Below are 11,165 nucleotides of genomic sequence, written 5' to 3' on the forward strand. Positions count from 1 at the left end.
AGTACCTCAGTGAAACTGGTGAGTTTGGTGGTGACTCCGGGGTGCCTGGGACTGACTCCAGCTGAAATGTGTGCGTGGTTGGAGAGTAGCTGGGACAGACAGGAGAGTCCCTGAGGGCTGGTGAAGACATGAGAGAGACTGGAGAGTAAGTGAGTGAAATTGGTGAGTTTGGTGGTGCTTCCTGGGTGCCTGGAACTGACTCCCGCTGAAGTGTGGGCGTGGTTGGAGAGTAGCTGGGACACACAGGAGAGTCCCTGAGGGTTGGAGATAAAGACGTGCTAGAGAGTGAGGAGTAACTGAGTGAAATTGGGGAGTTTGGTGGTGATTCCGGGGTGCCTGGAGCTGACTGCAGCTGAAATGTGGGCGTGGTTGGAGAGTAGCTGGGACAGACGGGAGAGTCCCTGAGGGATGGTGAAGACATGAGAGAGACTGGGGAGTAACGCAGTGAAATTGGTGAGTTTGGTGGTGATTTCTGGGTGCCTGCAACGGACTCCCGCTGAAGTGTGGGCGTGTTTGGAGAGTAGCTGGGACAGACAGGCGAGTCCCTGAGGGTTGGAGATAAAGACGTGCTAGAGACTGGGGAGTAACTCAGTGAAAGTGGTGGGCTTGGTGGTGACCCCCGGGTTCCTGGAACTGACCCGCGCTGAAATGTGGGCGTGGTTGGAGAGTAGCTGGGACAGACTGGAGGGTCCGTAAGGGCTGGGGGTGAAGACGTGAGAGAGACTGGCGAGGATCTCACTGAGGTCTGTGAGTTTGTAGGTGTTTCTGGGGTGTGGGGTAGAGACTCCCGCTGAAATCTGGGCGTAGTTGGAGAGTAGCTGGGACAGACAGGAGAGTCATGGGTGGCTGGGGGTGAGCTGCTGGATGATGGCAGTAAGAACATATGGTATATTATTGATGAATGAGGTGACTGTGAAGAATCTCCAGAGGAGGACACGGGAGAACACAATGACATGAGTGACTGTCCTGCTTGGTTAGGAAAGGGAAACGTAAAGTTGTGGAATTCTGTTGATGATGGATGTGAGAGTGGTGAAGCCCTGCGGGGTGATGTAGAGTACTTCCACATCCCTGGTGAGGAGCTGCCCCTTGGGTCTGAGTTTCTGGGAGGGGAGAGGGAGAAGCTGGGTGAGGCAGGCATGAATCTTGAGGAGTCAGGGCTGGGGGACCGCTCATATTCTCCCGAGACGTGTGAGTCTCTGGGGGACTCCTGGGTGCATGGGGCTGACTCCCGCAGGAACCTGGGGATGGCTGGAGAGTAACTGGGAGCCACAGGAGAGTCCCTGAGGCCTGGGGGTGAAGAGATGAAAGACACAGGGGTGGAGCACCGTGAGGCTCGTGAGTTTGTAGGTGATTCCCGGGTGTGGGGGGCTGACTCCAGCTGAAATCTGGGGTTGTTTGGAGAGTAGCTGGGAGACACAGGAGATCCCCCGAGAGCTGGGGGTGAGCTGCTGGGTGATGGCAGTAAGAACATGTGGTATATTATTGATGAACGTGGGGACTCTGAGGAATCCTCAGAGGAGGACACGGGAGAGCCCAATGGCTTCATTGATTGCCCATCACGGTGAGGACAGGGAAATGGGAGCTTGTGGGATTCTGGTGATGACAGAGGTGAGTGTGGTGAAGCCCTAGGGGATGGTGAATGGTAGCTCCGGATCCCTGGTGAGGAGCTTCCCCTGAAGCCTGAGTTTCTGAGAGGGGAGAGGGAGAAGCTGGGTGAGGCTCGCATGGACCTTGGGGAGTCCGTGCTGGGGGACCGTTCATAAGAAGAGCCGGACAAGACCCTACTGTTCTTAGGTGCAGACATGATTAGGAAACCTGCAGCTCCCAGGGGCCCCTACTAATTTTCTAACTCGCAGAAGGAAGGAGTGTGTGTGCGTGTGTGTGTGTGTGTGCGGTGTGAGGTATGTGCCCCTTAAGAAAATGGAAATCAACCAACCAATGAGACAGACAGACAGACAGACAGACAGACAGACAGACAGACAGAGATTCACTTGCCCAAGTGTTCTGTCCTGTCCTCTGAATCCGCTTCCAAGTCGCAAGACGCTGTGAGCTCCAAGTCAACGCAGAGTCCGCCAACCGCTCCAGCCGCTGATCCGCTCCGCGAAGATCTGAGTACAGGCCAGCCAGGGTGGGTTTAAATAGCCTCGGGCGCAGCCTAGCAGCGGAAAGGGCGGAGCTTCACTCCTCCTTTCCATCAGTCACCCCCAACTTTCCCAGGCTACACCTCGTAGGAAACTGTTCTCCTGCTTTGATTTCATGCGCCACCTTTGGGACAATCTAAGAACTTACAAGTTTTCTTGGCCAGATATATTAGGAATTGTATGCACTGAAACACTGAAAACCAACTAGTGGTTCTGTGGTTCCCACGTTGTGGTTTTGACACCAGCAGCATCCTTGCCACAATCAAACCCCGGAGATCCACAGATCTGCGGTGTAACAATACCTCCCCCTGATCCGGATGCATGGCAGTTTAAGAAGTCTTTCCGTGTAAGGGAAAAGACTTTGTAGAAAAGGTGGAGATATGCGTTGTATAAACATTCTTTTGCTCTGGAACCACGTAGAGACTTGGGAGCCAGTTGCGTGGAGCATTCGTTGGATGAGGGTGCTCGGGTTAGGAATATCAAGGTGTGGCTCCAGATAATCCAATCATCTAATTAAGATTCCAGTTATGCTCATCTGTTTTAAAATTCCGTTTGGGTAAATTCTTTTAGTCAGACTGAGAATGGCAAAGCCTCAACCCCAATTTCCAGGGAGGGTTGAGAGCCTCAGGTGGAGTTGATCACCAATAGCCTATGGTTTAACCCGTCATGCCTATAGAATGAGGTCTCCATAAAAACCCAAAAGGACTGGGTTCAGAGAGCTTGTGGATAACACTTCCTGGAAGGTAGTGCACCCCTCCCCACACGCCGGGCCCCGCATTTATTTCTGAACTTTTGGCAAAGTCCGCTAAAATACAACGGCAAATGTAAGTGTTTCCCTGCGTGCTGTGAGCTCTTCCAGCCAATGAATGCAACTAAATCTGGGAGTGGTGGCAACCTGATTTATAGCCAGTTGCTGAGAAGCACAGGTAAAACAACGTGGGGCTTCCCATTGTTATTAGTGTGGGAGGCCTGTCTGGCGGGACTCGGCCCTTTGGAATCTAAAGCTATGTCCCGGTAGATAGCGTCACCATTGAATTAGAAGACACACATATGTTGAGAATAATCTTTCTGGTCATTTGCTGCATGTCTTATTTACAATATGTAATCAAATTCTTTATCCTGGCCTTATGGCACCTGGGTTGAGAACCATGATTTGAACCAAACATTGGTCTGTCACGTTCTGAGTTTGAAACTTTATTTTGCCTTTAGCGTTTTGCTATTGCTTTTTCGTTTTCTTTTGTTTCGTTTCGTTTCTAAGTTCTGGGGTATATGTGCAGGATGTGCAGATTTGTTACTAAGGTAAACGTGTGCCATGGTGGTTCGCTGCACCTGTCAACCCATCACCTAGGTATTAAGCCCAGCATGCAGTAGCTGTTTTTCTTAACGCTCTGCCTCCCGAAAGGCCCCAGTGAGTGTTGTTCCCCTTCCTGTGTCCATGTGATCTCATTTTTCAGCTCTCATTATAAGTGAGAATGTGGCGTTTGGTTTTCTTTCCCTGGATTAGTTTGCTGAGCATAATGACCACACATCACCACTGTTTCTGTTTTTTAGTATAAAGAGTAGTATTTTATTGAATAAGATTTGCTCACAGAAAAATAAGCTTAAGTCTACAATGAATGCCAGACTCTACAGCAGAAAGCAATTTTCTCACTTTTCCACACACAATGGTTCCTACTAAGTGAAAAAACTTCATTCACAAATGTACTACTCTGTCTCAAAACATCTCACATAATCATGCACTGTACTAAAGCCATTAGATCAGTTCTTCAGTCAGGTTAAAGAAGTATCCCTCTAATAACTGACACTTATAATGCTATCAATATCCACTCCCAATCAGTCTGCCATTGTTAATGGTGTACAGCATTACTGAATACAATGGAATTGATGACGCCCATATCCACGGACACACCGTGACTTACGGTGGTTTGATTTATGATTTTTCAACGTTATGATGGGATTATTGGAATATTAGATGCGTTTCTGAGTTACAGTGGGTTTATGAGTATGCGACCCTATACTCCAGAAACAGCTGTATAAGGAAAAACAGGTGTACCTAATAAGAATATGCTTAGTGACTTGGGATAAACCAATAGATGTTCACAACTGATGGAGAGCCGTGAAAGAGAGATAGCGGTAAATAGTTACAATAACACAATTTTCCTGCACCTGTCGAGGATTTCTCCCAAAAAACGCAGAATGTGGGATGCACCTAAGGCATATGAAAGAGAGAGGGCAGAAGGAGTAAGAGAGAAATAGGAGGAAGGAAGGAAGGAAGGAAGGAAGGAAGGAAGGAAGGAAAGAAGGACGAAAGGAAGGAGAAAACACCCGGTGTTACTAAAACCCCCCAAAAAATGGTTTCCCCCTGTGGGTAAGCCTACAATGTGGATGAATCTTGAAAATATTGTGCTACGTGTTGTGTCAGTCATAACAGCTCACCTATTGTGCAATTCCGTTGATAGGAAATGTCCACAATATGGAAATCTATGCATATGGGATTGATCGCACTAGGTAGTTGCTACCTAGGGCTGAGGGTCAGGGAGAGGGTTTGAGACAGAATGAGGAGTGACTAATGTCTACAGGGTTTTTCTCTGGTCGGGGGTGATAAGACGTTCTACAATGGATTGCGAATTAAAATTGAATGTGCACCACCACAGGTATACTAAAAGCCACTCAATTCATGACTTTTAATGGGGGAATCTTCTGTGGCGCACTCTCATGGAGACCACGGCAGACATAGTGAGAGAGAAAAAGGTGAGTAAATATCTGAAACGGAGGCAGAAAGAGAGAGAATGAGAAGCCCTGTGAATGGAAGGGAGAGCGAAAAGGGAAAATGGTCCTATTTACAAATGACAGATGTGAAACCGGGGTTCACATCAACAGTGTCACTGCCAGGAAGGAGGGTCATGCTAGCCATGTCACCGGTAGTGTGGCCCGCAGGGACGCCGACCTGCTGGAGCGTCGTGCCAGCATGGGCTCTGGCAGCCACGTGGGCCAGCAGGAGGGTCCCGCTGCACAGCTGTGGGGTGAGGATAGACTGGGTGGTGATATCGCCCATTACAGGGGCCTCTTCTGCTGGCAAGAGTGTGACAGTAGCAAGTAGATGGACAAGCCTGCGTGTGAGGACGGAATGCAGGAGGGGCTCTTGTGCGGCTGGGTGTGGGGCCCTCACGGGAACCGTGGAGAAATGGCCAGGTAACTGCGTCATGTGGGCTAGTAGATTGGCCAGGGCTTCGAACTGAAGGACAATAACGGGGAGTAGCTGTCAGGCCCTGGGAGTGTCTGAGTGTAAGTGGAGATGGGTTTGGGGTCACTGAGGGATGCGTGGGAGCCATCCCTGTATAGGTACAGGTCATAGGGAGATAGTCTCGTGAGGCCTGTGAGTGTCTAGGGTTGTCCTGGGTGCCTGGGGCTGACTGTGGCAGAAATCTGGGGAAGGCTGGAGAGAAGCTGGGAGACCCAGGAGAGTCCCTGAAGGCAGGGGGTGAAGAGGTGAAAGAAATGGGGGAGGGTTGCAGTAAGGTCCGTGAGTTTGTAGGTGATTCCTGGGTGCGGGAAGCTGACTCCAGGTGAAATCTGGAGATGGTCGGAGGGTAGCTGAGAGAGACAGAAGAGTCCTTGAGGGCTGGGGGTGAGAACATGAGGGAGACTGGGGAGTAAGTCAGTGAAATTCGTGAGTTCGGTGGTGTATCGTGGGTGCCTGGAACTGACTCCAGCTGGAATCTAGCGAAGTTTTGAGAGTAGCTGAAAGAGACACAGGAGTCCCTGTGGGCTGAGGGCAAAGACCTGAGAGAGACCAGGGAGGACCTCAGTGAAGTCTGTGAGTCTGTAGGTGATTCCGGAGTGTGGGAGGCTGAGTGCCGCTGAAATCTGGGCGTGGTGGGAGAGTAGCTGGGACAGACAGGAGAGTCCCAGGGGGCTGGGGGTGAAGACATGACAGAGACTGGGGAGTAACTCAGCGAAACTGCTGAGTTTGGTGGTGATACCTGGGTGCCTGGAACTGACTCCCGCTGAAATCTGGGCATGGTTGGAGAGTAGCTGGGACACACAGGAGAGTCCCTGAGGGCTGGGGGTGAAGACATGAGAGAGACCGGGGAGTACCTCAGTGAAACTGGTGAGTTTGGTGGTGACTCCGGGGTGCCTGGGACTGACTCCAGCTGAAATGTGTGCGTGGTTGGAGAGTAGCTGGGACAGACAGGAGAGTCCCTGAGGGCTGGTGAAGACATGAGAGAGACTGGAGAGTAAGTGAGTGAAATTGGTGAGTTTGGTGGTGCTTCCTGGGTGCCTGGAACTGACTCCCGCTGAAGTGTGGGCGTGGTTGGAGAGTAGCTGGGACACACAGGAGAGTCCCTGAGGGTTGGAGATAAAGACGTGCTAGAGAGTGAGGAGTAACTGAGTGAAATTGGGGAGTTTGGTGGTGATTCCGGGGTGCCTGGAGCTGACTGCAGCTGAAATGTGGGCGTGGTTGGAGAGTAGCTGGGACAGACGGGAGAGTCCCTGAGGGATGGTGAAGACATGAGAGAGACTGGGGAGTAACGCAGTGAAATTGGTGAGTTTGGTGGTGATTTCTGGGTGCCTGCAACGGACTCCCGCTGAAGTGTGGGCGTGTTTGGAGAGTAGCTGGGACAGACAGGCGAGTCCCTGAGGGTTGGAGATAAAGACGTGCTAGAGACTGGGGAGTAACTCAGTGAAAGTGGTGGGCTTGGTGGTGACCCCCGGGTTCCTGGAACTGACCCGCGCTGAAATGTGGGCGTGGTTGGAGAGTAGCTGGGACAGACTGGAGGGTCCGTAAGGGCTGGGGGTGAAGACGTGAGAGAGACTGGCGAGGATCTCACTGAGGTCTGTGAGTTTGTAGGTGTTTCTGGGGTGTGGGGTAGAGACTCCCGCTGAAATCTGGGCGTAGTTGGAGAGTAGCTGGGACAGACAGGAGAGTCATGGGTGGCTGGGGGTGAGCTGCTGGATGATGGCAGTAAGAACATATGGTATATTATTGATGAAAGAGGTGACTGTGAAGAATCTCCAGAGGAGGACACGGGAGAACACAATGACATGAGTGACTGTCCTGCTTGGTTAGGAAAGGGAAACGTAAAGTTGTGGAATTCTGTTGATGATGGATGTGAGAGTGGTGAAGCCCTGCGGGGTGATGTAGAGTACTTCCACATCCCTGGTGAGGAGCTGCCCCTTGGGTCTGAGTTTCTGGGAGGGGAGAGGGAGAAGCTGGGTGAGGCAGGCATGAATCTTGAGGAGTCAGGGCTGGGGGACCGCTCATATTCTCCCGAGACGTGTGAGTCTCTGGGGGACTCCTGGGTGCATGGGGCTGACTCCCGCAGGAACCTGGGGATGGCTGGAGAGTAACTGGGAGCCACAGGAGAGTCCCTGAGGCCTGGGGGTGAAGAGATGAAAGACACAGGGGTGGAGCACCGTGAGGCTCGTGAGTTTGTAGGTGATTCCCGGGTGTGGGGGGCTGACTCCAGCTGAAATCTGGGGTTGTTTGGAGAGTAGCTGGGAGACACAGGAGATCCCCCGAGAGCTGGGGGTGAGCTGCTGGGTGATGGCAGTAAGAACATGTGGTATATTATTGATGAACGTGGGGACTCTGAGGAATCCTCAGAGGAGGACACGGGAGAGCCCAATGGCTTCATTGATTGCCCATCACGGTGAGGACAGGGAAATGGGAGCTTGTGGGATTCTGGTGATGACAGAGGTGAGTGTGGTGAAGCCCTAGGGGATGGTGAATGGTAGCTCCGGATCCCTGGTGAGGAGCTTCCCCTGAAGCCTGAGTTTCTGAGAGGGGAGAGGGAGAAGCTGGGTGAGGCTCGCATGGACCTTGGGGAGTCCGTGCTGGGGGACCGTTCATAAGAAGAGCCGGACAAGACCCTACTGTTCTTAGGTGCAGACATGATTAGGAAACCTGCAGCTCCCAGGGGCCCCTACTAATTTTCTAACTCGCAGAAGGAAGGAGTGTGTGTGCGTGTGTGTGTGTGTGTGCGGTGTGAGGTATGTGCCCCTTAAGAAAATGGAAATCAACCAACCAATGAGACAGACAGACAGACAGACAGACAGACAGACAGAGATTCACTTGCCCAAGTGTTCTGTCCTGTCCTCTGAATCCGCTTCCAAGTCGCAAGACGCTGTGAGCTCCAAGTCAACGCAGAGTCCGCCAACCGCTCCAGCCGCTGATCCGCTCCGCGAAGATCTGAGTACAGGCCAGCCAGGGTGGGTTTAAATAGCCTCGGGCGCAGCCTAGCAGCGGAAAGGGCGGAGCTTCACTCCTCCTTTCCATCAGTCACCCCCAACTTTCCCAGGCTACACCTCGTAGGAAACTGTTCTCCTGCTTTGATTTCATGCGCCACCTTTGGGACAATCTAAGAACTTACAAGTTTTCTTGGCCAGATATATTAGGAATTGTATGCACTGAAACACTGAAAACCAACTAGTGGTTCTGTGGTTCCCACGTTGTGGTTTTGACACCAGCAGCATCCTTGCCACAATCAAACCCCGGAGATCCACAGATCTGCGGTGTAACAATACCTCCCCCTGATCCGGATGCATGGCAGTTTAAGAAGTCTTTCCGTGTAAGGGAAAAGACTTTGTAGAAAAGGTGGAGATATGCGTTGTATAAACATTCTTTTGCTCTGGAACCACGTAGAGACTTGGGAGCCAGTTGCGTGGAGCATTCGTTGGATGAGGGTGCTCGGGTTAGGAATATCAAGGTGTGGCTCCAGATAATCCAATCATCTAATTAAGATTCCAGTTATGCTCATCTGTTTTAAAATTCCGTTTGGGTAAATTCTTTTAGTCAGACTGAGAATGGCAAAGCCTCAACCCCAATTTCCAGGGAGGGTTGAGAGCCTCAGGTGGAGTTGATCACCAATAGCCTATGGTTTAACCCGTCATGCCTATAGAATGAGGTCTCCATAAAAACCCAAAAGGACTGGGTTCAGAGAGCTTGTGGATAACACTTCCTGGAAGGTAGTGCACCCCTCCCCACACGCCGGGCCCCGCATTTATTTCTGAACTTTTGGCAAAGTCCGCTAAAATACAACGGCAAATGTAAGTGTTTCCCTGCGTGCTGTGAGCTCTTCCAGCCAATGAATGCAACTAAATCTGGGAGTGGTGGCAACCTGATTTATAGCCAGTTGCTGAGAAGCACAGGTAAAACAACGTGGGGCTTCCCATTGTTATTAGTGTGGGAGGCCTGTCTGGCGGGACTCGGCCCTTTGGAATCTAAAGCTATGTCCCGGTAGATAGCGTCACCATTGAATTAGAAGACACACATATGTTGAGAATAATCTTTCTGGTCATTTGCTGCATGTCTTATTTACAATATGTAATCAAATTCTTTATCCTGGCCTTATGGCACCTGGGTTGAGAACCATGATTTGAACCAAACATTGGTCTGTCACGTTCTGAGTTTGAAACTTTATTTTGCCTTTAGCGTTTTGCTATTGCTTTTTCGTTTTCTTTTGTTTCGTTTCGTTTCTAAGTTCTGGGGTATATGTGCAGGATGTGCAGATTTGTTACTAAGGTAAACGTGTGCCATGGTGGTTCGCTGCACCTGTCAACCCATCACCTAGGTATTAAGCCCAGCATGCAGTAGCTGTTTTTCTTAACGCTCTGCCTCCCGAAAGGCCCCAGTGAGTGTTGTTCCCCTTCCTGTGTCCATGTGATCTCATTTTTCAGCTCTCATTATAAGTGAGAATGTGGCGTTTGGTTTTCTTTCCCTGGATTAGTTTGCTGAGCATAATGACCACACATCACCACTGTTTCTGTTTTTTAGTATAAAGAGTAGTATTTTATTGAATAAGATTTGCTCACAGAAAAATAAGCTTAAGTCTACAATGAATGCCAGACTCTACAGCAGAAAGCAATTTTCTCACTTTTCCACACACAATGGTTCCTACTAAGTGAAAAAACTTCATTCACAAATGTACTACTCTGTCTCAAAACATCTCACATAATCATGCACTGTACTAAAGCCATTAGATCAGTTCTTCAGTCAGGTTAAAGAAGTATCCCTCTAATAACTGACACTTATAATGCTATCAATATCCACTCCCAATCAGTCTGCCATTGTTAATGGTGTACAGCATTACTGAATACAATGGAATTGATGACGCCCATATCCACGGACACACCGTGACTTACGGTGGTTTGATTTATGATTTTTCAACGTTATGATGGGATTATTGGAATATTAGATGCGTTTCTGAGTTACAGTGGGTTTATGAGTATGCGACCCTATACTCCAGAAACAGCTGTATAAGGAAAAACAGGTGTACCTAATAAGAATATGCTTAGTGACTTGGGATAAACCAATAGATGTTCACAACTGATGGAGAGCCGTGAAAGAGAGATAGCGGTAAATAGTTACAATAACACAATTTTCCTGCACCTGTCGAGGATTTCTCCCAAAAAACGCAGAATGTGGGATGCACCTAAGGCATATGAAAGAGAGAGGGCAGAAGGAGTAAGAGAGAAATAGGAGGAAGGAAGGAAGGAAGGAAGGAAGGAAGGAAGGAAGGAAGGAAGGAAAGAAGGACGAAAGGAAGGAGAAAACACCCGGTGTTACTAAAACCCCCCAAAAAATGGTTTCCCCTGTGGGTAAGCCTACAATGTGGATGAATCTTGAAAATATTGTGCTACGTGTTGTGTCAGTCATAACAGCTCACCTATTGTGCAATTCCGTTGATAGGAAATGTCCACAATATGGAAATCTATGCATATGGGATTGATCGCACTAGGTAGTTGCTACCTAGGGCTGAGGGTCAGGGAGAGGGTTTGAGACAGAATGAGGAGTGACTAATGTCTACAGGGTTTTTCTCTGGTCGGGGGTGATAAGACGTTCTACAATGGATTGCGAATTAAAATTGAATGTGCACCACCACAGGTATACTAAAAGCCACTCAATTCATGACTTTTAATGGGGGAATCTTCTGTGGCGCACTCTCATGGAGACCACGGCAGACATAGTGAGAGAGAAAAAGGTGAGTAAATATCTGAAACGGAGGCAGAAAGAGAGAGAAT

This window comes from Pan paniscus, chromosome 14 (assembly GCF_029289425.2).
Source record: "Pan paniscus chromosome 14, NHGRI_mPanPan1-v2.0_pri, whole genome shotgun sequence".
In the NCBI taxonomy this organism is placed as follows: domain Eukaryota; kingdom Metazoa; phylum Chordata; class Mammalia; order Primates; family Hominidae; genus Pan; species Pan paniscus.